General features: G+C 42.0%; 1 protein-coding gene across 6 annotated transcripts in view; it reads right to left on the reverse strand.

The window, feature by feature from the left end:
• Positions 1-24,123, reverse strand: part of MBNL2 (muscleblind like splicing regulator 2) — a 105,612-nt gene extending 81,489 nt beyond the window's left edge. For all 6 annotated transcript variants that reach the window (XM_053935136.1, XM_053935132.1, XM_053935137.1 and 3 more), the window contains exon 1: positions 24,033-24,123. The gene's annotated coding sequence lies outside the window, so the exon portion shown is untranslated. The remainder of the gene's footprint in view (positions 1-24,032) is intronic.
• Between the last annotated feature and the right edge of the window lie 2,533 nt (positions 24,124-26,656).

Raw genomic sequence — 26,656 nt, forward strand, 5'->3', positions numbered from 1 at the left:
TAAAGTCAGAGCAGAAGTCCACAACAACCTCACAAGATTAAATATCATGTTTTACTTCTAATAATATACTGTAATTTTCATAATTAGGTTTGCCAAGAGAGTTTCGTTCTCTGCTTTGCAACAATAGCCATAACCAATAAGACAGTTTGCAGTTAACATAAAATTTTTGTGAAGTCATACCTGAAGCCAACTGTGAAGAGTTACAAAAGGATCTCATGATGAGTTCACTGGGTGATAAAATGACATCAATTTTAACATAAAGATAGGCACAATAATGCAGATGAGGGGAAAAACAGACAAATAATGAATAGCAAACACGTAACACTAGGTTCCAACAAGACACTGCTACAGAGGAAAGATCATGTGGACATTAGAGGCAATTCGATGAAGACTTCTGCAAAATATTCAGCAGCTGATGGAGTATAAAACAAGCAGAACATTTGGCACTATCAAAGGAAAATGAAAAAGAATTACACTAGTGTGTATACCCATGGAGCATGTAACTCTGGAATGATAAAAGAGTGAGAGAACAGTAACAGCACCATCAGCACTGCAGAAAGGCTTACATGTACAAAGAGGCAACAGCGAGGTTTTTGACAACAGAAAGAATACGAAATTCGTGTAGACTGATGATGGGGATCACCAGATTTTGACTAGGAGGCAGGGAGTGTTCAGTCATTTACCAGTGGGGAAGCCATGGAAAACACAGCTGTTTTTGCACACAGCAAACAGCACAAGGGTGAAGTTAAAACGGCAGATGATGTGTTGAAGGTCAAAAATACCAACAAGTTAAAAAATAACTTTTCAATTAAAAATCAGATTATTTAAATAGTCAGAATCAACAATGGCTACTATGTTTGAGAAGGAAAGCCCTCCTCAAAAAGCTCCTCATCGCCGATAGCTCAAGCCACGCGCCAGTCAAGGCACTGCCACCTTCTGCCTTTTTCATTTTTGGAAGGCAGCTCCTTACAAGCGGCCTAGTTCTGCAGCCAAGACTGGCTACAAATCCATAGGCACACACTGATTCTCAAGCCCCACTGGAAGAAACTCAACATTTTCATCTCCTGTTTCAGATGACAGACTCATCCCACCTAGCTCTGAGCACTTAAATGAGTCACTGGTGACCAAAAAGCATTGTCTCCTTCACCCTCCTTGTGCCAAAGCAGAGACAAGCACCTGGGGCCACCATGAAGCCACCAACCTAACTGGACAGACACATGCCCACAAGGACCAGCAGATGGATTGTGCCACTGGCTCTGCACTCCAGAGGAAAGATTTACCAACTTGAGAGAGCAAACAAACCCAAGCACAAACACATTTCAGTTGTGTCTCACACCTTTCAGTTGTGTCCTTCTCCTCAAGAAACTGGGGAAAGAAGCTGGGACAGAATCAGAGGGAAAAAGCAGAGAGATGAGAGGGACTGCATGCCTCCTGCCCTACAGAAGTGTCCAACCAGTTCTAGCTTCACGGATGAGGTCCAGGTCCAAAATACAGATTCAGTTGCAGGTAGCACTCTCCAGCTCCTCCCCCCAAGAGCGATGTTGTGGCTTCTTACCACTTAGGACCTTTTACACCAAGGATTAAGCTGAAGGCTTGCTCCCGCTGGCGTTTCCACTTCAAAGAGCTGCTACTGTGGATACTAAAGCCTTTGAAAGTGGCCTTGCTGCACAGTCCTGAGCATTAAATGAGGTCTTTAAAAAAAAAAAAGGGGGGGGCAGGGAAGTGGAAAGTGCACTGGCTTTAAAAACACATCAGTGGGGCCACTTTCAAAACCTTTCATGCCATCTCCAATGTGACAGAGAAAATCTTACAGTTTTTAGCCACCACCCCAACTCCCTTAAAATTATGGCAATACAGCAATCCATCCCCAAAATGTTTCCCAGCATTAGCAGCAGGGAACTAAAATACACAAGGGAATTGTAAAAAAAAAAAACCACACACAAAGCAAAAAAGTTTTTGAAGACAAGCACTAGACTCCAGGACAGCGGCGCGCCGTGCTGCCAGAGCATGTTCAGCATGCCAATAAGGACTGCAGCACTGCAATCCCCAGCACCAGCAGCCCACGCACCGGCGTCCTCCTCTGCAAAAGCCTCATGCCAGCTGGAGGAGGTGCCCCAGGCCACACCACTTTTTGGCTACAGGGTGAGGAGATGAAGGTGAGAAAGCTGGCATTGGTCTCCTCCTCACGGCAGAGAGAGGCTGTGCCACAGGTGAACACAGCCATCAGAGAAATCCCACATGTGTTATCACAGCCTTTTAAGTAAATAAGAGTGAGGCAGTGCTGAAGTCCTGGATCATTAACTGGGTGCAGAGGTGTGCTCCTGCCAGCAGTGAGCTTGCCTGTCCTGCCAGGGGCACAGCCAGAGGGGTCTGCTGACAAACCAAGGCAGCTCTAGGCTTGAAATATGCATACAGCTGCTGATAACAGCACCGCAGATAGTCTGAAAAGTGGAAGGAAATACCCGAAAAATATTTAAATGGACTAAAATAGGGCTTTGCCAGTCCTACAAGGCAGCCACTTTACCCACCTTGACATTAGCAGGAGTGTCCCACAGAGAGCTGCCAAAGGAGACAGTGAAGGCACAAACCTGACATGCTGAAACCCAGCATTGAAACACCATCCTTCTGAACAATGGAAAAAAATTGAAAACTTGTCACTTGGGAATTGTAGGTTAGTTTTAGACTAAGTTCAAAACACTGCCTATGACACCTATAAAGTACATAAATCATGACAGATTCAGAAAACTAGGGGCTAGGGGACTGAACCATTTAACATACCTGAAGTATATGTAACAGAGCAGTAGGGGGGAAAAATCCCAAAACAACAACATAAAATTCCTCAGAAACTCAAGTTAAAAAGTATTCAGTCCGGATAGGAGTGAACACTAGAGGCTTAAAAAATCAAAAAATTATCTGCCAGGCCATTTGAAAACAATCATACACAAAAAACCATACTGAAAAGCTGCCTTCAGAATTCCCATGAAAAAAAAATAAAAAGGCATTTCTAACTATTTCCTAGCTTTCTCTTCCATAAAACAACCACAGGTAAACGTTCCTGCATTTTTCCTTACTTGTACTCTGTAACTCTGCCTACAGTCAGAGGTGCAGTATTCCCTGCAGGAGAGAAGATTTTAAAGCTCATGAACATCCAGACTGACCTTGTCTCTATTTATGAGTTCAGCAATGTATAATACCCAGATCTTCCCAAAACACTTCCCAAAATGTTTATCATCCACTCAGAAACTGATGAAAAAAATCATTGATCTAAAATAGAAAAAATTAATAGACTCTGATATGAATCATCTGTTCCTATTTCTTGATTGACTTCTTTATGCAATAACTGTATCACTTAATCCCTCCCACTGTCTTTATCAGTTATTGCTTTTGTAGTACAAAAACCATTAAGATAAAAAAATTATATTTTTATGAGTGTGTGTATATTATGTATGTGTGTAAGTACTCATGGACATATACCTAGGTATGAAAAAGAAGGGAGAAAAAAAAGGAAAAAAGAAAATAAATAATAAAAAGAGTGCAAACCTCTGTGTTTATCAATTTGTTTACAGCTGAGCTCTTCTAGCTGGCAAAGTTTCGGGTATCACAAGCCCACCAGGTCCTTTGCCAGACTTACGACTCCAGGAATCCTACAAGTCTTCTGCAGAAGCAGCAAACTGCACACTGGCGGTTCTCAACAGCTTTAGTAATCATCAGTAGCACAAAGAGTCCCCTACATAATTAGTATTTCTTTGTGTTAGTTATAAGGATTTTGCATATAATCCCCTGTTAGGTATGCTCTTCAATCTTCACAGCCCCAGACTTTTCCTTTTTTTAGCACGCCTGAAATACTGCACTAAGAACTTGACATCACCAGCATTATCAGAGAGAGAGCTCAGTGTTTTAACAGCCCAGTTACAAAAGAATAATAAAAACCTGTGGCGATTAGGAAGTTGGCAGATTCTAGAAATGGGATGCATAATTTCTTTCTCCTCATGCACCCTCTACTCCAAATAGAGCCAAAAAGTTTGGTTTTAAAAGAAGACTTTTTAAAAAGAAGACTCTATATATATCAATAACCAACAACTGTCGCTGCATTTGTTAATAATGTATAAGGAGATTAGTTTAATTAGTCAAACAGTTAATACTGCTATTATTTGAACTAGCTTTCAGCACTGACACACTCTTGAAATGAGTTTTATTTTCCTCTGGCTATAATCTCAGCCTGTTTACAGACCAGTTACATAGCACTGGTGCACATCAGTTAACCATAATACATTGTATTGAAAACATCAAATCAGCTTCACGATCAAAGGTTTTAAAAAGACTACTTTAAAAATTCATACTAATGAATTTTTTAAAGTGATTTAGTTATCTTTTGCTAAAATTTTGCAGCAGCCATATTCATAAAAAAGGGAAAATAATTTGACTTTAAAAAAAGTTTCTTCCCTGCAAGAGAAAAACCAATCCTCAAAGTCAGAAATTGCTAGTAACATTAGGAAGCACAGTTTCACTAATAGCTATCATGCAAAATTTGAATATTAGCAATGTGTTAAAACTGTATGCAAAATAATTAATACGCAATTTCAATCAAACACTCTATTTCTCATCTCTCAGTATTATAAAAACTGAACATTTTACAGAGCTTTTATGAGTAAACACAGTACAGATTATTTCTGACATATTTCTGAGCAATAGAGAAGAAAATTCATTCACAGCTGAGGTGGTACCTGAGTGCTGGAAATCCCACGCAACATTAAGAGCCATTCTTCTTGCTCAGAAAAAAAAAATTAAAATGGTAGCGCATAATTATCTCACATTTCTGTAAAATGTACACTTACAAATTAAGAAGTTGATTTGCCTTAATAAATGCTCCATTGTCAAGCACTATACTTCAGGACCTCTAACTCATTAGAAAATTCTATCTTAAGAAAATAGAGTAATTCTAAACAAAGTAATTATTCCTTGAAAACAGACAGACTGCACATCAGAAGGTTACCACACAAATAGCTCTGATGAAATACACAGAGCAGTTAAGCAGAAAAGATACTACTAAATTAAATACCCACCAGAACCTGGTCTGAAATACTTTTAATACCAAATAAATGTAAATACAGAATATTTAGTACCACCTCTACTCTCTAAGCTGAAGGTTCATTTATCTAACCATATAAAGCAGTAGTATATATATGCACCTTGATCAGGAAATAATTTTTTTAATCCTTTTGTCATTTGATTGTCTGTCAGTAGTTTGATACAAACTACTTGACTAAGTGATGAATGCAAATTTTCACTTTGGTAGTCAGGCATAACAAGATAACTCTAGATATTGTGATCTAGCAGGTCCAGAAACCAGACACTGAAATTATGTGAAAGTAAGAGATTGTCTCAAAACAGGAGACTGAAAAGTTTTCTCTGAAAGCTGTGCATGAAAACAGTTTTATTTGCAAAAACTAAATATTTGTCTCATATTTTATAGCTTGAAAAGGATTATTTTCCTTGCTTCTAATTATCAGCTTAACACAGTCTGCACACGAACAACACATTTAAGTATCAATAGAGATAGAGAGTTAAACACCTATATCCATGCCCTATGGATTTGTAACAATAATGCTTTCCATCCTGACATGCGTTTCATTTCTAAGCGGATCTTGAAATCCTCAGAAGATACAAGGTTGTTTCGACTTAGAAGACTGTAGCATTCAAAACTAACTGGTTCGTGAACTGAGTGTGTGTCAACAACCCAGCCACAGGTCTCCAGCAAGTACCTGACCAGGGAGCAGGGAAGTCATATCAACCTCCCCTGAGCAGAGTCAGCGGTGAGGAGTTGGGAGGTGATATCAGGAGTTCTGAGTACATGTCCTGTACTTCTCCTCGAAAAATGGGAGGGACAATGCACAATTGGTCTGTGGACAGTTGGTCTAGAAGGGCCTACTTGCCACAATACTGTTAAAACTCATGTAACTCATTCCTAGGATAAAGGAAATCTTGAAACTTTCTCCCCAAAAATTACATCACTGAAAGTTCTTTTTAGACAGCAAAAGGTTCTTCTACCTGATTTCTCTTTAAGAAATTGATCTTTAGTCTTCCTCAGTACATACACTTATTTTTTCTATCAACATCCTAGCTGAACACAAGTATGCAATGTACATGGCTATTGCAAAATAAATAAGCCTACAACGTTTTCTTGTCTCACTAATGGGTAATCTTAGGGGGAAAAGAAATTAAAACCCAACTATATTATATACTGTACATATAAATGATGCTGCTATAACACAATTGAAGTCAGCATGTTAATTCGGGTCACTAACTGGGTGACATCCTGAAAGGTACTGAGCACCATCAATGCATATGGCAGTGTGAGAAAGTTGAAAAGGCTTCAGCATGTAACAGGATGAGGAAATGTTCTCAGAGCCCTCCTGCAACATGATGGTAAAGTTTGCTTCCTATCTAATAAATAATAATAACAACTAAAACCTGCTCTATTCTTCCAGAATTTTACAGACTTCTGCTCTCTCTAGAGCATTTAACATACATCTTCTCCATTCCTTACTGAGGCTCCTCCTCTGGAAGAAAGTTGATGTGCCTTAGCACAGTGAAATCATTGCTCTAAAAGCCAGCCTGCTCATTAAATTATTCTGCTAGCTGTGTGTTCTCTCATTAAAAATGTATAAAGATCAGATAATTGCAGCACATATTATTAACCTTGTTTTCCTTGTTTTCATGTACAGGTTCTGTTTTGCTGCCTAGACAAAGACCTGGAAAGGGCAGTTTTCTACAATAAACTACAGTAAGCTAAACTACGATATGAAAATTTCCCCTGGCTTTCATTGAAGAGCAAAGGAATCACAATGCAGTCAAAAAACCCCATACTTTCACAACAGGGTAAAATATTGTAATCTTGTATACTCGTACAAATCTAAAACAGACAGTCCTGGCTTTAGTTAAAACTTCCGATAGGGAATTATTTAGATCAGCCAGTCTAATTCACCTAAATCTTCGAACATAGCTGTATAAACTTCACAGATTTCCAGGCTGACTCCTTCTCCTTCTTAAAGCTAGGCTGCACTTCCAGACAACAAGCCAGCTAAAAATCCAATTAGGGTAGCAGCCCTTCTGAAACACACTGACCTATTTCCTTTTTTACTTGTTTTAATATGCATATACTCATGTTCTATTTCTGAAGAGAGCTATTTACACTGGAAATTAATACCTTTTGAAAACAAGTTACCATAAAATCCACCTATTCCACCCAAATAGAATCCAATCACGGGAGAAACAGTGTTTCCCCGACTCCCCCAAGCAACACATACAGTATGCAGTATACTGCAGCAAACTCTTGAAACATTCGATAAAAGACAAGGATCCTCCTACCTTGTTTAGCCCTGTCTATTCGACACATTCCCAACGTGAACAGGAACATCTGATATAAACAAACAGCCACATCTTCCCCATCGCATCATGGTAACTAATTCTCACACGAAACGATGAGCAGCCTGTAATGTTTTGGGGTTTTTTTCCTCAGAAAGCCTTGTGACTTATCTGGGGATTTTTCCTCAGATGATGAAGCAGACACAGCCTAAACTCTGTTGCTGAAAGACTGCAGCCCTTCCTTCTCACAGAGCCCTCCCAGCATATGGCAGCCAATCACACCCAGCTTCGTCAGCACTACTGCTCTTAAACTGATCCTAACAGGATGATTGACACAGCAACACAGCACTTCTAATGTGTAAAAACAATGCATCCATACCAATGAACCAGGAATTTCCCTCACACAGGGAAGGAGTTTTACTGGTGAGGCAAAGCGACAGCTCCATGAAATAACATACACAGCAAAAGCAAACAACCCCCTTTCCCTCTACTGCAACAGCAGCTTCAGCGTTTCTTGCACAAGGATTTTCAAAGCTTTTGCTAATCATAAACGCATGCACAAATAACATTTCTGAAACTGCAAAACTGCAGTGGTGCTGTTTTGTTTGTAAAGGTGAGACATGCACCATAATGAATCAAGCCATCTGTCTTTTATTTTAACATGCAGCCAAAACACACTCCGATTCAGGCAGTAATATTCTCATTTTAATACTGCATAATCTTATGTGCAGAGTCTGCATTTAACAGCAATACAACTGTAACATCTTTTTGATTATTTCAGACCAGTTGTTAGGGACTGCAGGTATGGGATGCTTCTCAATGAAAACACAATCTATATGATGGTGTTTTAATTCATATCCATGGCATACAAATCCCATCAGCAGCATCTAAAATTCATGCAATTAGCTTGCAACTGATGTTCATTTGTGTCAAGGTTCTGGCATAAGGACTACAATACCAGTTGCCATTTTCAAGTCAAGCTGTGGGCAGCATGACATGCTTGGTACACAAGGTCTGCTGTCAACCGGTTTTCCTATAATTTTTTTTCTAAAGTTTTAAAACATGAGAACAAAGCAGCCAAGGATTATTTAATGAGAGTTGCAGTTAAGAAAAATACAAAAAAGGAGCTTAAACTGAAAGTCAATCTTTATCCAAAATGGGATAAAGATTGCAGTGCAACAGTACTTTAGGCAGCAGTTTAGGCAATTCAAGCCACTACACAAAAAATGTGTAAAATGTGTTTAAAATGCCTCTAAAAGTTTAGAAATATGAATAGACAAGAGGAAAACAAAGCTCTCATTCACTGGCAGCTCTGTCCCAAGGCCCCATTGTTTCCTGTGGACTATTTTGCATATTATAAACACAGCTTCCCAAAAATCCATTATTCCTCTATCCAGCAAGCAGCAACTCTCCTTTGGGCTCCACCATCTCCCACACAATTTGTGAAAACCCTCCCCTTCCAGGCATGGCTGAAACGTGTTCCTGCCAAGAAGGCTCCTGCCAGCCAGCCCTTACTTACTTTCCGTTCAATCACCCCCATCCATCCTTCTCTATTCTACCCGATTAAAAAAAACAAAAAAAACCAAAAAAACCCACAACAACAAACCAAAAAACCCAAAACAACCCCTCCTCAAAAAAACCAAATAGTTGATTCTGGTGGGTTCAAGAGACCTTGGGGACAAGGGTGGTAACTCCACCCATTATTAAGATGGCTTGGTACATTTCATCAGGATTTTCCACATTCTTTTGACTCTGCCAAACTTGAGCTGCCCTTGTTAAAAATTTTCCATGCTGGACATCTGCTGTAGGATTTATAGACTTTTCTGCCAAAACACAGTTTGCCTATTTCTGAGATAACCTAGACAAAAACATGCTGCTCTGCCATCCTTGTAACTCACTGGGGAACTCTGGCTCCTCTGCCCATATTGGGGCAGCCTTGAAATTTGGCAAAGTGCTGATCCCTTGCTTTTTTGATGTTGTTTTTAAGGGTGGTTTTTAATATATCAAGGTTTTTCTATGCATATTAAAATATTTTCCTATTTGACAAAGCTTTAAAACCTGCTAATATTCAGCTAACTCACAGCATCTTTTTCATTTTTGTTTCTGATGCCTACAGTGCAAATCTCAGAAAGTGTTCTGCAGTAAGCGTCTGGTTCCTTCAGCCATCCGTCCATATGTGGCTGGAAAGGCACCAGCCCCACAGTGCGACTGAGCATGTAATGGGCTCAAGTTACAGGAGATTAGCAGGATTTCCCCTGTAACTGCTGCTCCCATCTGCCAGAGACCAGACATTGGAGCTGACAGCAGGAAGACAACCTCGCCTGTTGCTCTCATGACCCTTCGGCTGGTGCCCCACGGACGTGCGTGAGACAAGCCCTTCAGAGCGCGCTGCAGCGGGGATTGTCAGAAAGGTCAGGTGGGCCCAAGCATACCATGAGGCTGGGCAGAAGAGGGAGAGAGTGATGAGAGGGAAAGGGAGGAATAGATGCAAGAGCCAGAGTCTGGCTGGTCTAGTCGAGCAGGTTACAACACAGAGGAAGATGGTGCCCCTGCCAGACAAGGGAGAGTAAGCAGCACAGGCAGCACCAGTCAGCAGGAGCCGGCCGCCCTCCCCACAGACCCATGTGCATTCATACCACAGCACCCACCGAGAGATTCTGTGGCCCATTAGCTCGCTCCAGCTTGCAAGTCCCCTCAACCTTTCCCTGTCACAAACCCAAGGCAAGTCACTAACACAACCCCTGAAAAGGCGCGGGCTCAGCACTGCCTGCACAACCCAATTTCAAGTGCCACTGCTTCACGGCGCACAAGCTGGTCTTCAGCCACTGCAGAGCTTTAACTGCAGTCAAACAGGGCTGGGGTGCTTCCAGACAGCATTCCTAGGACTCCTGAATCACAAACACAAAACTAGCAGCCACACACCCACCCAGAGCCTCCCTCGTGTGGGTTATTATATTATAGATTCTCCCATGACAAAGGATCAGAAGACCCTCAACTCAATGGGACGTGCCAAAAATACATCACATCCCATTTGTGATGGGTGTTTAGCTAAGACCCATCAAAAAGCTCAAGAGAAAATATATGCTCTTTCTCAAAAATGGCACCTGAGTAGTACCATAGTAAGTCATGACTTCATGGACTACAAAAAAAAAAAAAATTAAAAATAATTGTTCTGTACATTGAAGAGTGAGTAGTTCTCAAATAGAGATGTGCCCATGTACCCATTCATTTTTCACATCAGTTACAAGAAAAAGGCCAGAATTTCAATTTTCAGTCTGATTTATACAACCACATTATATATTTAATTGCAAAACAATATCATCTTAGAGAAGCTGAGAAATCCACATGTCAAACTCAACAAAGAATAACAAAGGTAAATTTCCAACTCAAAAAATGCCATCTGCTCTGCCTGATATGCCCCTGTAATTAATGAATCAAGGGAAAAAGTGCTTCTATCAGTGACTATTACACACAATTTTCTGAATGGTCTTGATACAACTTTTGGAGAAAAGTGAACTATTTTGGAAGTAATAAAGAGGAGGAGAAATGAAAAATGCAGAACCCACACAGTTATTTTTCCTTCCTTACTCTTGAATCACAGCAATTAGGTCTAATTCCAGAAACAACAAAACTTGTCAATTTAATGGGAGTTTTGCAAGAAGGGTGGAACATATGTAACACTAGCACCAAAGTCACCAAGCAATTTATGTGATATTCAGTTGTAGCAGATTGATGATTTTGAGCTGTGCCTAGATGACCTATGGCAACAGTGACATTTCGGTAAGTTTGGCAAAGACGAAAAGAACTGCAAAACTATTTCCTGTGTCAGTAATAGACTCTTCCCTTAGTAACTTCCCACAACTGTTACTATGAGCAAAATTCAGCTTTGGTAGCTATGGTCTGAATGACAACATAAAGAAAAGTCAAAGCAGCTGCCAAGATTTTAAAACTAGGCACTCAGGCATAATACCACTGATGCCAGCTTTTGCAAAATACCTCAATCTCTATATTGGGGCTGAAGGGATGGTGGAAATCATTATTAAGTTAAAAATTTAAAGAGTAATACCAAAATTCCAAGTTACTAACTGGGAACAGGTTCTGAAAGGATGGGTCTAATCTTTGTTTTAAAAATAGGCTCATCACAAGAACTTTAAGTCTGGCTTTTCAACTGTTTTAACTTCCTACCTCCCAGACATCCCAGTATCTCCCTAACCCAGGAAAACTGGAGACTGTGCACAGAAAGGAAAACAGACTATTCTATTTTCATCATATATATGCTGAGAGAAATATAAAATGGAAACAATCCACAGAAGCAAGCACATATTCAAGTTACATGTCAGGAATCAATCTTACCAAAATTAAGGTGGCTCCTGGAGGCTTTCCAAATTCTCTCTCTCCTTCCACTGCTTGCACAAAGAGTTTAAGCCATGTCTAAATTGTGAGATCCAAACACATGGGTTCAGGCACACATCCAGTGTGCATCCTGACTTTATTTTAAGATGACACCAATTTCCCATCAGGATGAAAACTACAATTCCTTTAGAGGGTGGCTCCAGTTGGGAAGGGTGATGAAGGCATCAGCCAGAGAAGAACTGCAGTTCACTCCAGCCAGGCTTTTGTAGCTGAATGTTTGAGACACATACACCAGGTGCCATGGAGAGCTGAGCTGCCTCAGGATTGTAGCCTTATGCACTTAGCTTGAAATACATTTGACCAAATATAAACAACCACATTTCACTGAGTCACGCTACTCCCCCTCTCTCTTTATAGTCACTGAAGAGAAATAGGCACTTGTGGGCTGTGATTCATCCTATCCCAAAGTAGCTATTCTAAGAGATTCCATCATATCCTAAAAGCATCTGTGTTTCTGTATTGGTTACCTGAGATGGTCACCCTTAGGCTTCTTCTATCATGTCCTTCATTAAACATGTAGGAGATGAAATCTTACTACAGAAGAAGCCTTATTATGAACATAAATATTTAGGTATTTCAGTTACATACACTGGATAGCCCTTTAGATTTTCAAATTCAGTTCAAATAACTAAAGACATTAGCATAGAGCTAAAGGACACCTGTCTTTTGACAATGTACAGTTACAGCTTTGGTGTAAATCCTCAGCTTGCCATAAGCATGTTCCAGCTATGTTGCTATATAAGCTACATAAGCTTGTTCTCTAAGCTATGCTGAACATGTTCCAGTTTTTTTTTTTTTTTTTTCCCTGACTGAACAGCAATCTTTGCACTCACTCACGCTTTCCTCCTCTGAACAACTGATGGACACCAAATTAACCTAAGAAGAGCTGAACTGGGATTCTCCTCTTGATTTTCTTTTTCATTTTGGAGGGGGACATATCTGGGGAGAGGGAAGGCTGGTAATAGAACCATTATCTTGCTGGCTCTATAAGGCAGATATTATAAACTGGCAAAATAATAAGCCCAGTAAAATAAATTGGCAAACCACCTACATTGCCTCACTCTTAGAACACTGACTTATGCAAAAGTTTTTTCAGGAAAGTGATTCTGTTTTTCTTCATGACAGCTGAATAAAAAGTCACTTTCAGTTTGCTCATCTGAAATACCAAATTACAGAAGTATTAAAACATTAAAATTGAAATTTTAATAATCCAAACCCAGATATATAGTTTCTTCTAGATGCCCTAGGGAATTTCTGTTGGCCTTTAGTAGCCATTGCTGGAAACACTGGGTTACTGGTATGTCTTACATTTGCCAGTCCCACACACATGTCCCAGATATAAAATTGTCAAGTGCCATTTTAGATGCCATATATTTAGATACTTGTACCCATCCAAAAATGCAACATTTCCTCAGAAATACTCCTATCAGAACAGATCTTCCCAAATCTTCCAGCAGAATGTAAAAGGGTTATATACAAAGCAGAAACTCTTTATCATCAGCTGCTGAACCCTATCCAGAATATGTTTTATGAATCACAAGGAATCGCAGTTTAAAAGTACAAGCACTATTTAGGCCAGAAACATATATCATAAATACAAGAGAAATCTCTCTCTGCAAACTGACTTCATATCCCCCTAGTTTGTACAATACATGCCACAACCAGGGACTTACCTGATGGAAGCCTCCTGAGCCTTCGACTTCAGCTGAATAAATAAATACTAAATGCTTAAGCCTTCATAAAAATGTATTGCAAATCCATGTGGTTAGGAAGAAAACTTCCCAAATGTGTCAAATTAAGAAGAAAGTGAGCGTTGTACCTTTAGGTTTTTAATACTCAATTGGAAACAATGCAAAAGTGTAATCCAGCACTACCCACTGATGCACAAATCATCTTCAGTGAGACCCCCATGTACTGGGAAGTTCTTCCATCACTGATAAAAACATGCTCCTTCCTCCTCAGACCCCTCCATGACTAATTTCCTCCATACCCATTGTTCTGGCCTCAGATTTGGAGTAGTTCCTATTCAAACCCACAACAGGAGGAAACCATTTGATAAATCACCTTTTCATAAAAACTACTAACCACAGCCACAAAGTCATGTGGGCATAGGAAAACCCTCTTGTGTTTCAAGGAATGTAGTGGAGGATGCGTATACTAAACTTCTGCCCCTTATCTTGGGGATTTCTGACATATCGGGAAGATACAGGAGCAAGAGTTGTCCACCAAGAAGCTCGTAAATGACTAAAATTAGTGCTTCATGTAACTATAGGAGAGATGTACTCCAAGTAAATTTTCTGCATGCAAGCCCAGTATTTTTAAAATTTATGAAGATTCAGTTATCAGCCTCAAATATATTTGAAATCCTGCATAAAATTCAAGCAATGGCTCCAAATAATACATCTTTAAATGAGTGATGTAATGAGAACTCTCTAATTATCCTTTAAATCAAAAGCTCTATTTCATTAATCCATTATAAACGCAAAGGGAAAAAATGCCACTGAAACTAAGCTACATTTTGAATTTTCCCATCTTCAATTAGCACAAAAATAATTCAACTTGCTCTGTCTAATTCATTAAAATTACGCTATTGTTTTTGCACTACTGCAATACAGGTGTAAAACAACCTAATTTAAGAGGTGATGCTGCCTCTCATTTCCCTACAAGCTGCCTCTTAACAGCCTGAGTCTGCAGGGTAGATGCTCAGGGGCATGCAGCAAAACCAGCAAGCAATCTCCACTGTAAGCAGAGAAAATAGGCTCCAGGAAACTTTGCAGAAAATGAAAGCCAATTGGATAATTTTTGTTTTTTAAAATCAGTAAGAGCAGCTTTCAATCCCTCACCCTTTTACAGCAATTAATAACCCACACATGTAAGAGCAGAGGACTCTATATAATTAAAAAAGCATTACTTTGGCAAGAAGAGAGAGCCTGGAGCATGTAAGTGCAGGGTTTTATTTCTTTCTGTGAAGTATGGATGACAGGTAGAAGAAAGCTATGCCAAGTGAACTGTTGGCAAGCAACTAGCCTTTTGGTTAACAGGCAGCTCTGTTTTGTCAAGTCTATACGTTTGTGTTCACTTAGGCAAGCTTTTCTTTAAACATTAGACTTAGATGCATTCAGTCATGAGTTTTGCACCAAATTGCCATTTGCACCTCAAAAGAGGTTGCTTTGTTTCAGCTTGTTTTCTGATTACTGTGAAGTGTCAGGAATACTTTGTTGTATAATGCTTTTAAACATTACATGTGGATCTTTGCCTAATTGCTCTGCCACAAAATACTGTATACATGAACATGAACCTTCAGTTTTCCCAAATGTCATGTAACAGAAACCAAGAAATAAGTAGCTGTAAACAGAAAGAGAAACAAGAATTGTTTTCACATAGAAAAAAATAAGCAAACAAGTATGAGTAATGCAGGGCAAGAAACAAGGTCCTCTAGCAGAAGCACTGTGTGGGATAAAATGGCATCCAACAGCATGACCTCTGAAAACAGTATGTTTCAAGTAGCACATGTCAGTATTTAATCCCACCACCAGAAAAATGAAGCAAATTACAGAAAAAATGCCTCAAAAATCAAAATGCATACAGGACTTCATTCAGCAGAGACCTAAAGATGGAATGGAGAGTTTCTTCATAGGGAAAAGTCTATAAAGGGATAGCATCCAGCTTTCTAACACAGCTACTTCACCCATTCTGTATTTTTTTCAAATTCTCCTCTTCTCTCTCTCAAAAAAAAAAAAAAAAAGTGTTATGAATTGACAAAACCATTCATTTGGCTGTTCCCCCCCATATCAGTTCTAATAAGGATAAAATACAACCACTAACACATATTAGTGGAGCCACAATAAGAATAGAAGATATCCTGTCTGCTACCTTTGGCTTACTAAAGGTAGTACTACTAAGGAAAGGGAAATGCAGGGAAAAAGTACAAGATGAAGATTGCACAGGGCTTTTGCTGTGGGGTGTGTAGTCTTATAAACTTAAGATTTTAAGCTAAATTTCACTGCAGACCACCCGCCTTTTTCGCAACTGTAATGCCACCTCATCCCCCAAAGCTGTCTTCAGCAGACCCACAAGGAGAGGTTTGCCTGTTTGGGCAGGATTGTATTAACCATCAAAGAGTTCTGTCCATTCCTTCAGGGACAGGTAAGAACAAATGAAACCTGTTGACAAAAATATTTTGCTGGTCCTAAGGTCATAAATACTTAGATGAACACTACTAATCTAAGTATAGTACACTGAAACTACCACCAAGCATCCCACAGTAGCTGGTCACCTCAGTCCAAAGTTGTCTAAAAAATTCTTCATTTGAGAAGGAAGGTGGCGGGGGGGAACCTAAGGGGCTTTCTTACCTAGTCCAGCATCTGCCTCAAAAGAAAACTATCATCAAGAGCAGACTGGGTCTGCATGGCTTTGCCTTGATGAGTCCTGACATCTGCTTGCTCCTCTGGATGACCTGCTGGTGTGCTGCACTATGCTTCTAGTGTAACAAGACTTTCCAACATCCAACCTGAATCTCTAAAGAAACAACTGGTTGTCACTCTCCCTTGGTGTCACGTGGCACTACTAAGTACAGTTTGGTCCTACTATTTTCATAATCATCCTCCAATAGCTGTAATAGCTACTGGACTGTCCTTTTTCATCCAAGCAAATAAGCTCAGCTCCCTCAACCTAGACCCCTACTCATAAAAGTAACTTTTCACTGGAATGAGACATGGCAATGGAACTTCATCTGAGCTAGAAGTTTCTGCCTTGACAAAAGCTGTGACCATGTGCTCAATTAACACTGGATGAACTAGAAAGACGTCTGCTTTTCTCTTCCCTCTACTACTGGCTGCGCATACAAGGAACTACTACTCAGATGTTTTGCATTTGCTTCTTATGATTCCTCTTTGTACTGCTGACAGAAGGGGTATGTTAAAAGCTCTGCATCCTCTACAGAAATGTCCACAGAATTTCAGACCTTTCTATTTCAGTACTCTCAGATATTTTGCATATTGAATGTACTTCTATTTTACAAAGATATCTAAAATCAAGCCACGTAACAATAAAAAATAAAGTTACCAGTTCTTATTTCCTATAGGAGTTCTTTATGGGTCCTTAAAAAACCCCCACATTTTATCCAGCCATTTCCAGTTATGGTCATCTCCAAAGATTTCTTTTTGAGACAATGTAACTTCAAGAGCACTGGCAGCTAAAAAAAAAAAAAAAAAAAAAAAAAAAAAAAAAAAAAAAAAAACAAACAAAAAAAACAAACAAAAAAACAACAAACAAACAAACAAAAAAAAAACACCAAAACCAAAAAATATCTAACCTTTATGGATATCCATAAAGGGACCATTCTGGTCCCTTTTTCAGTCTATTATAAATCAAATCAGAAATCAACAAATAACTAAGAACCTTCTGGCTGGAGTAAGCAAAGTGGAACTACAACAGTTTCAATTATTCCACCTGTTTAGAAAATTCATTATCTCAGTCCTAAAAGCTTTCTGCACAGTTCTGCACTAATGACATTTTCCCCCATTTTGTTTCCAGCAGCAGACTCCACCAGGGACTCAGCAGCAGCGGGGACCAGCTCTAGCAGCTTAGGAACTGCTTGTACCACGTAAAAAAAACCACTTCAGTTGTCTTTGAAATTTGTGAAGAAGAATAGTGTAAGCTTTCCAGAAAGCAAGAACAGTGCTGTAGTAATCCTCCTGGCAGCCCCAGGGCCATCACCACAATTCAGATGAGCAAACTCTTCTGCTGCTTTGTGAGGGAGGAGTATTGAGATCCACCCAGCTCTGACCTCCAGTTATTGCCACACCATTAGTCAAGTGGCCCTTTTACAGCTGAGGAAGTGGACAGATTTTTCTTCTCCCTTCCTCTAACTCACAACAGCAAGAACAGGTTATTTTAAAATAAAAAAAATTACTGCATGAAACCACCAACACCATCTTCTGATGGAATGTGCCTTAATCTTAACACTACCCTGCCCTCAGCCTTCCTGTCCACACTCACCACAGCTCCCATAGGAGGCATGTCCTGGTCTATGCATTCCCAGTTTTTAACAGCTTGTGCCTCCAAGACAAATCACATGCCTCTCTTGTGGGACCCAGCAATCCAAATGACATGGCACACTTGATCTGCCATGGTATAAACTGGACTGGGTTTTCCAAGGAATTAGAGGGAAAGAACCAGAGAAATCAGATACTTTCTGGTAGCTGCAAGTAGCAGAAGAAATACACTCCACTACGAACAGGAAGCAAAAAGCACAAAGCATTATGAAATTAAGTGAATGACTTGAGTAATATAAGACCTACCTCTAACTGCCAACAGGCAATACACAATCCTGAGAGTGAAATACATTATATACCTTGCATCACCCAAAGCTCTCTCTAGATGAGATATAAATCCCATGTCTTTTTTCCCTGCTCCTCGCAATACAGCATCCAAGACAAGTAGACACCAAAAAGCACTTTGTTCACCTGTTCTGCAAATGTGAAATCCAAGGTGCTTATATTAAAGCATCTTTATTAGATTTCATTAACCTGAAAAGCCAAAGCTAAAATTTATTCATTCAAAGATTACAATAAAGAAACAGCTTTAGGAAGGTTAGCATTAATATCTTGCAATGGAAGGTAGCAGAATGTCCCAGAATTACGAAGCTTGAGAATTTCAGCAGATACTTTGACACAAGGTTGAACATGATAAAATCCCCAAACCTTATCACCTTGTATTTTTTAAGAAAAGCCAGTTCCACATAATCCTCTTGGGACTTTTACAGATCACACCTGGACCAACCTGCAAAGCTGATCATATTTTTGACCTAACACTTGACAGAGAAGTTGAACATTATGGATATAGCAACACTACTGCTGTTATGGAAAGAGCATTGCCTCATTCAGGGAAGTGAAAGCATGGCCGGCTTCCCAGGAACCAGAGAAAGCCTGAACGGAATAAGGACTGAGACACTCCAAAATCTTGCAGATCTCATCAGCACCAGCAAGGCAAGGGCCTGAGGGCTCAGGCACCCACACATTAGCAATGACCAAAACCACAGTCAACTGACAAACACTGCTCCAGTAACATACCCAAAAATCTCCTTGATGTTATCTATCAGTATCTCAGCACAGGCAAAGGACAAAAACTCTCAAATGAAGAAATGGCCAATAAATGCTGAAATAACTAATGCATCAAAGCCTATGCTAAGCCTTTCCATGCTCAAGGCCTATGACATCCACACAGACATACTGCACAGCAAGGAAATACTCCCCTTCATGAAAACCTTGTGCGCACTTGGAAAGCCCTCTCAGGAAACAAAACCGTGCCTCACCCATATCCACCAACAGCCAGTTTACACAGCTCAAGCCAACCACATTTAGACATCATCTAATCTTAAAACAGGGTGTCTTTTTTTCCTCTGAGACCTGGGAATTCAACCATGCTACTTCCAGTCTGAAATCATTAACAAAATACTTGGAAGTCTTCTTCCTCCTTGAAAATGTAACAGTCCTACCACTGCTGAGGAAACGAGTTCATTGTGGATATACTGTCCTGAGCAACCACTGGCTAGTGCCAAATCTCCCAATCCTGGAAAAGAAAAGCAACAAAACCAACTATTGGCTCACTTCAGTAAGCCTAATGGTACAGACCAGGGACGTCAAACTAGAGCAAGGACATGGATCTTCCCATATTTCAAATTATCTCTTTTCAGAGGAGGTCTGGGATGATATAAACTCAACCTCACAGACCTCCTTTTTGATACCATCAGGCATGAAATATTTGTCTCTCACTAGGGGGGATACCTCAAAAGGGCCCACAAAAATATAGTTTGGGTCCTTCCTGGATAAACTAGGGGCAATGGAGAAAAGGCAGCAGTAGAAAGGTCCTTCCACATCACCTCTTCCTTCTCCTGTAGAGATCTACAAAGCTCAATTCCCCATACACTACTTTTAAACATCAGTGTCAAACCACCAGGTGAATTAGCCAGCAACAGTCTCAAATTCTGCCAGTGTGAAAACACAACAGACCTATTTAACATTCAGCACTAACAACTGCAGCACCATCCAAGCAAGGAGGAATAGCTGAAGTTAAACCCAAACCTGGAATTCAGTGGAGAACAGAGGAAAGCCCTGTCAAGAGTTTGCAGCTGCAGACAGACTCCAGGTTTGTTGCTTTAAGATACATGATCCCAGCTGGTCATAGGTCAGAAGTATTTCTGGACTTTACACTGACATTATACTTTCATACTGAAATGCTACTCAATAACAGCATGGCTGTCTCAGCTCTATCTAGGCAAAGAGTCATCTGTGTCCCCATGGGCAGCCCATGAAGCCTTCCAATCCAGGAAATCTGATTACTCCAGAACGTGTTATGCCTTTCCCTAGGAACACAGCATGATACCATCATCCTCCCATCTTCCAGGCTGCATCCTCACAGTGCTCAAACACCTACCCACTATCTTACAGCTCCCTGAGGTGCCAGCCCTGGGCAGCAGCAGGGCTACCTTGGGTTCTGCAGAGGAACAACCCCTGACAGTCATCACTGCCGTCAGTGACCCAACGTGAGCGCAACATGGTGACATGCAGCTGCAAGGCAAGATAAACCGCTGAGTTCTTCAGCACTTCCAAATTTTTGAAGAGGTCTACTCTTTCTTCATACCTGTAGTTGATTGAGCCATATAGTTTTATTCCAAAGCTAGTTGAGTGTTTTGATACTGTGTTTCTCTAAGCCCTAACCCAATCGATTGTGTCAAATGCAGTTACCACAAATAATCCAACCACCATGATCAAGACAGCAAAATGCACAGGCAAAGAAAGTATTAGCAGTAGAAAAGAAAGAGATTGTTTTTGTTTTTGAAAGTTTATTCACGAGAAATGAGTGACTTGAAACTGAAAAGCATTTTTTATTAACACTCTGCCTTGACTTTCATTTCAATGACATTTTAATGAACACTTTCTAAGTAGCTCTACTTGCAAATGAACGTGGGAGAATATTGAAGAAAGGTAATGGGAGGGGAAAAGAATAATCCATCAGTCATTTTATTTCTTAGGCGCCTCTGAGAAAATAAATAATAATTCATCAGGGGAAAAGTGATCCAGCAAAGATTCGACTGTTAAAAAGACATCTGGAAAGGAATAATAAGTAGAATGGAAATGTCTGAATTATGATAGAGGGCTATGAAGAAAGATACAGTGTGATCTGGAAGCCAATTAAGTGACTTAATAATTCTTCAAAGATGAAGGCAGTGTGTTCACATTTGTCCTGAGTACTTCAGCCACAGAGAGCTAACAATAAACTGTCAGAAAAAAAAATTATAGAAGAGCAGTAAATGTGATTGTAGGACTGGCTGGAGCCATGAGAACTGAGATTTCTACCCTGGTAACTGACAGCATGAAAATACCTTCTTTGATAACAAGTTTAATGTGATTCATAGTTCTTTATTTCTACTTTTATTGCCAGATTCAACAAAATTTAGAAATGTTCAAGTAGAACTGTAGTAAGATCTGTGAGGGCCTATTAAAAGGGGAGTGGGGAGTGAAGGCAATATAAACAAGAGAACTGTTCATTCACCTAGCATGGCATGACTTTCAGTGAGAACATGCCAAATCTAAATAAATTAGGCTATATAATTCTACTTGGCAGCATAAGGAGTAAAATAACCATATAGTGTTGCTGAGATTCCAAGAGCTACCCAGAAGATGCAAAAAATCTAACACCATCAGGCAGCAATGGGAATACCAATTTAATACACTTTTCCTTTCTCCCTGCCATAAATCAGGACAAAAAGTTAACAGTGTCTTGTAACCAAGCTTTTAACCCAAGGAAAAGCAAAACTAAGAAGGTTCCCCAAACAGCAGTCACATACCACTGGTGGCAGGATTCCTGTACTACTTTTGCTGTGGTCAGTATTACCACAGTTTAAGAATCCCTAGGTTAGGAGAAAAAGCATTTAGTACTGCACAGTACAATTCTAGAGACTGCAGCCAGAAGAGAAACTGCAGAGCATCTGGAGTATAAGAGACGAAAATTTCACCCACCAAGTGTTAGCAGCAAGTAGACTTTATTTTTAATCTTCTTATGACAACTGTTATTCTATAAAAGCCAAATTTAAGAAAATGATGCTCAGATGAAGATTTCAGCATCACAATCCCAAACATACCAATTCCAAAGATGAGACATCTTGGCAGGGTTGCTAAACCCAGGCCATTTCTTCAGAGAGAGGGCCATAAATAATAGAGGAGTTAAGTTTCAGAGGAGAAGATATGTTGAAGTGACCCACGTTATATCATCCACCCACCTGCACAATGCAGATAGGTACCACTCCTGTGGTGACGGCAGGGATACCACAACAAATCAGCCCATCTCTTCAGCTGCAGGAAAACAGGCACCATCCTGCAGCTTACCTTGCACAGACAGACAGACGGACCCCCACACTGTACAAATCATCAGGGTGGCCCACTGCTATTCCAAATTTCACTGACATGCATATGCCTGCAGCTATGGCAAGTGCTGAAGACTGGCGTGCCCCAACTGGGAGCTCCAGCCTGTGGCAGAAGTTCTGTTGCTCGGATCTCCAATGAGCCACACTGGAGCTGGCACCCCACCACCACCTTATCACTGGAGAGAGAAACCGCAGGGCTGGCTCTACCCAGGGACTCATGCATCCTCTAAAAGCATGAGGTTGACACTGCACAAAAGGGCCTTGTCCACAGAGGGAAAAACTACATCCCTTCCAGCAGCAGTATCAACTGTACTCGACAAATGCAAATAGTATCAGTGCCAAATACAAGCTACAAATTGACATAATTGGTGCCGGAGCAACTATTTTTTTAACTTTAAATATACTCAGAAACTGTATGAAAGACGATTTCCTCTAGTCCTTGAGAGTAACTTTAGAGCATTTCCCAGAAGAGCTGAAATAGGCTTTTGGCCCTAAAGCTTACTGCAGGTACCTTTTTCATTTGCACAGTGTGGTACATGAACACACGAAGGGAAAATAGAGGACAGATGGCTAAATCGATGCATATTTACCAAGGTACGAATACCACGTTAAAATCATAAGCACTAGGCCAAGTCACATGTTTAAAATTAATTACACTTCCGCTACTACCTACAAGTCCACACTGCTTTAAAAATCTACAAGTCTGAACAAGATACGTCAGTGTGACACGATCACTTAAGTATATTAATCCCACATGGATATCCTCTGCAGCTGAATTAAAGGCACACAAGTTATTCCTTGCTACTGCTCAAATACATATTCAGCCACATTACTGCTGTCTGTTTCCCTCCCAGCAGAAATGTAAATATGCCCAAAAGAAACAGAAAACAAAACATCTGGAAACAGAACCCTATAGGCAATGTTCTCATAGTTCAAAAAAATACGTGTTCATATTCTGTTCATATGCAGACAAATAAACATGTACTACAGGGAATAAATTATATAGGGTTTCCCCACAAAACCAGGAGTAAGAAAAACATTTAATTTCTGACAGTTTTTCCGCCTCTGTCACACTCACCTTCACGGGTGACAGTCCCGTGTCGTGTCCCCCCGCCACGAACCTACCCAGCGCTATTCCCCGCTGGCTGCAGCGAGCCCCCGGCGCAGGGATGAAGCGGGCGGGCATGGAGTGGGGAGGGAGGATTTGGAGGAAGCCGCTGGGGCGGCCACGGCCCCACGGGGCCCTTTCCCTTTCCCTTCCAGAAGTAACACAAAGTTATGACTCCCGCTCGCCGCTCTCCCCGCTCGCACGCCGTGCCAAATGCTGAGTTAACAAAACCATAAATCACCGCTGAACCAGACGCGACGGCCCGGCAGCAGCGCCCGCCGCCTCTCGCCCCGTCCCACGCCGCGGCGGCTTCCCCAGGGAAGCGGAGGGGAGGCGAGCGGCGGGGGCAGCGGGCACCCGAACGGGCGCGGGGCTCGGGGCGCCTTCCCGCGCCCTTGGCGGCGGCAGCGGCACAGACCTCGGGTCCAGGTGCGGCGGGACGGGCGGCGGCGGCAGCTCCCCGCGCAGGGAGGCGCCGCGGGCCGCCGCGGCCGCCAGGCTCTCCCGGGGCCGGCGGCACCGCTGCCACGACTCCTCCCCGGGGCGCCGGGCAAGCCGAAGTCCCGCGGCCGCCGCGCACCCGCCGCGTCCCCGCGCGGCCCGGCCCCGCGGCGAGAGGACACGGGCTGTCCCCGCGCCGTGGCCCCGCAGCCGCCCGGAGCGGGGGTGGGCTGGCGGCGGCGCGGGGAGAACTGGCGGCGGCGCGGGCGGCTGCCTTACCTCGGAGCGGAGCGCGGAGCGGGGGTACACCCGCTTCTCCCAGCCGGGCGGAGGCGGCTCCGCGCAGCGGCGGCTTGTCACCTCTCCCGCCGCGACCGCGACGGCGGCGGCTCCTCGCGTAGGGGCGGTCCGGCCCCTCCCTGCCGGGGCCGAGCGCCGCTCGCACCGCCCCGGGGCCGGGCCCGCCCGCCGCAGCCCGCGCCGTCCGGCTGCCGCCGGGGCCGGGGAAGGGGCAGCGGCAGCGCGGGGGCCCGGGCTCCGGCGGGGGTGTGAGCCGGCCCGCGGTGCTTTTCCTGGAGCCCGGACCGCCTCCGGGACGGGCCGGAGCGTTTCCTCCGCAAAACAACGGGGGCAGCGGCGGGCGGGCGGTGCTGCAGAGCGGCCAAAATCCTGTGTTTGCGTCGTGTTGGTCGGCTTCCTTTTGACTGCTGGAGCTATGGCGTGTCACCGGTTACCGTGGACGATTTTCTGGAGGAAACAAACGCGTGGCTTGGCTCCCAGGGCTTATTCTTCCCGCATTTTGACCCGAATTCGTGAGCAGATTCTGTTCCTGTGAAGTGTTGTTCACAGGCAAAATGGGCTCTCTTCCCCTCGCCCGCAGCAGCCAGCGCGGGCCGCCGCTACCCCTCTGCCCCCGTTCTCCCACAGGCCGCTGTCCCTGGAATAAGGGCTGACACCTTTCCCTAACAAACATGGAATATTCCCCATACAGAAAGAGAGGCAGCCGCACTGATTCCCAGTTTGCCTCCAGCCCATCAAACTGTGCGTGTGCTCCTATGCCAGGTGAAGCTAAAGGTGCGGTTCAGCGGAGCTGTCGGAGCACTGCCTGCTCCGGCCGGGCATCCTCAGCGACCCCTGGCCCCCACGATGCCAGCGAGCCCCTGCTCTGCGTGCTGGCAGGGCTGAAGCCTCATCTAGCAAACCCCACAATTCATTTCCAGGCAGCTCAGGTCTCTGAACAGGGTCTTCAGAAAGCCAGGCAACATCCAGGGGTGAGGCCAAAGCTGCCCCATCCTCCATGGATCTTAACCGCTGCAGCATCCCAGTGTAAGGGTGGTGGAGCAGGAAATAAATCAGAAAGCAGCCGCACTTCAATTTCAACTAAATTCCTTTAGACTGTCCCTGAGGTCTTTCACAAGGATCAGTAACTGAACTGCTACTGAAAAATGTGTTACATTTTGAGAAGAAAAGTGACCCTTTCAACTTAGCCACACATTTGGTGTTAGGAGGCTGAAAAAAAGAGACAAAAAGAAAAACTTTTTTTTTTTAAGAAAATTTAAGCAATGAGCAGAGAGACAGATTATTATTTTAAGGCTAATTGGAAACCAGTTCTAACCAGTCTGTTCAAGGGGACCCCACGGTTTAAATGAACCATGAAAAAAATTATGGCAATATTGTTCTACTTTGAAAGGGAAATAGAATAAATGGAGTAAACACAAAGCCAAGCTAAAGCCTAGCTGAGGATGCCACCAGGTACAGTAAGCACCCTCCCCCAGTTTGTAGGAGGAGACAATGGCTTTGAAAAGGGTGGAAAATAAAGTTTAAAACTCTGCTGCTGTTCCAGCGTAACCCAGTGCTGATTATGGTAGCCCCTAGGTGACCAGAAGCAGCAACATCTTTATTCCTTCCCTCCTTTTGTATGATTTTGATCTTGATGAATGGCAATTTTGTGCAAGAAAATAAATGAGATTGTAACATATTTTTTCCCTGGCACATTGTTTTTAATCTTCATTAAATGAGAGAAAGCAGAACTAAAGAAGTTGTTAAATATTCAAAAAGCCTCAACAGGAAGTTCCATCAATGAGAGTTTAGTGCACAGCTGATACCATAAAATGCAGGATCTCCTGAGGCCTTCTATTAAGCATCTATGCCCAGAAGCAGAATTAAATATATTTCAGGCCAAATCCAACACGAGTTTTTACCCAGCTTTTAAAAACTACCAATGAGGTGCGTATTCTCTTCAGGCAACTTGATGTGCCCATCGACTGGCTTTGAGCAAGTCCCTCTTTCTGCAAATTAACCTGATTAAATTTTGTCTTCCTCTTTTGACTGTGGAGGATGACTGATGTTATCCTATTTCTGGCAATCTTTTACATATACATCTAAAGCTATAATGCATTATATTTTCCCTTCAGACTTTACTTTTTGATTCGAATTGCCACATTTTCTCAAATTTGTGTCAATCTTGTTGCTCTCCTCCAGTCATTTCAATGAAACATCCACAATAGGACACTGCAGACTAGCCAAGCCTCAGAAGTAATGAAGAAAGTAGAATAATTAATGGTGACTTACATATAGAATTTTTGCCAATAAATCCCTCAGTGCGATTTGTTTTTGTTGCAATGGCAATTTCATGCTGACTCACTGAGTAGTGGGTCAGTGCCAAGAGCACCCTTTCTTCACCAACTCTTCCCTGTATGAATTTCATGCCTTCCTAAGTGCCTAGCCAGCACCTGTCCCCATCTAGTTCATTTTGCATACCAAATTGAGAGTATTTTTTAGTAGCAATAGTTTATCAATGTACATTCTGAAGTGGCTTATTGATCCTGCAGTATGGATCATTAATTTTGCATTTTTCTTTAAAAGATTATTTCTCAATCAGCTTAATGAGGCTTAGTCAATAT

The sequence above is a fragment of the Vidua chalybeata genome, chromosome 2 (assembly GCF_026979565.1).
Source record: "Vidua chalybeata isolate OUT-0048 chromosome 2, bVidCha1 merged haplotype, whole genome shotgun sequence".
NCBI lineage: Eukaryota > Metazoa > Chordata > Aves > Passeriformes > Viduidae > Vidua > Vidua chalybeata.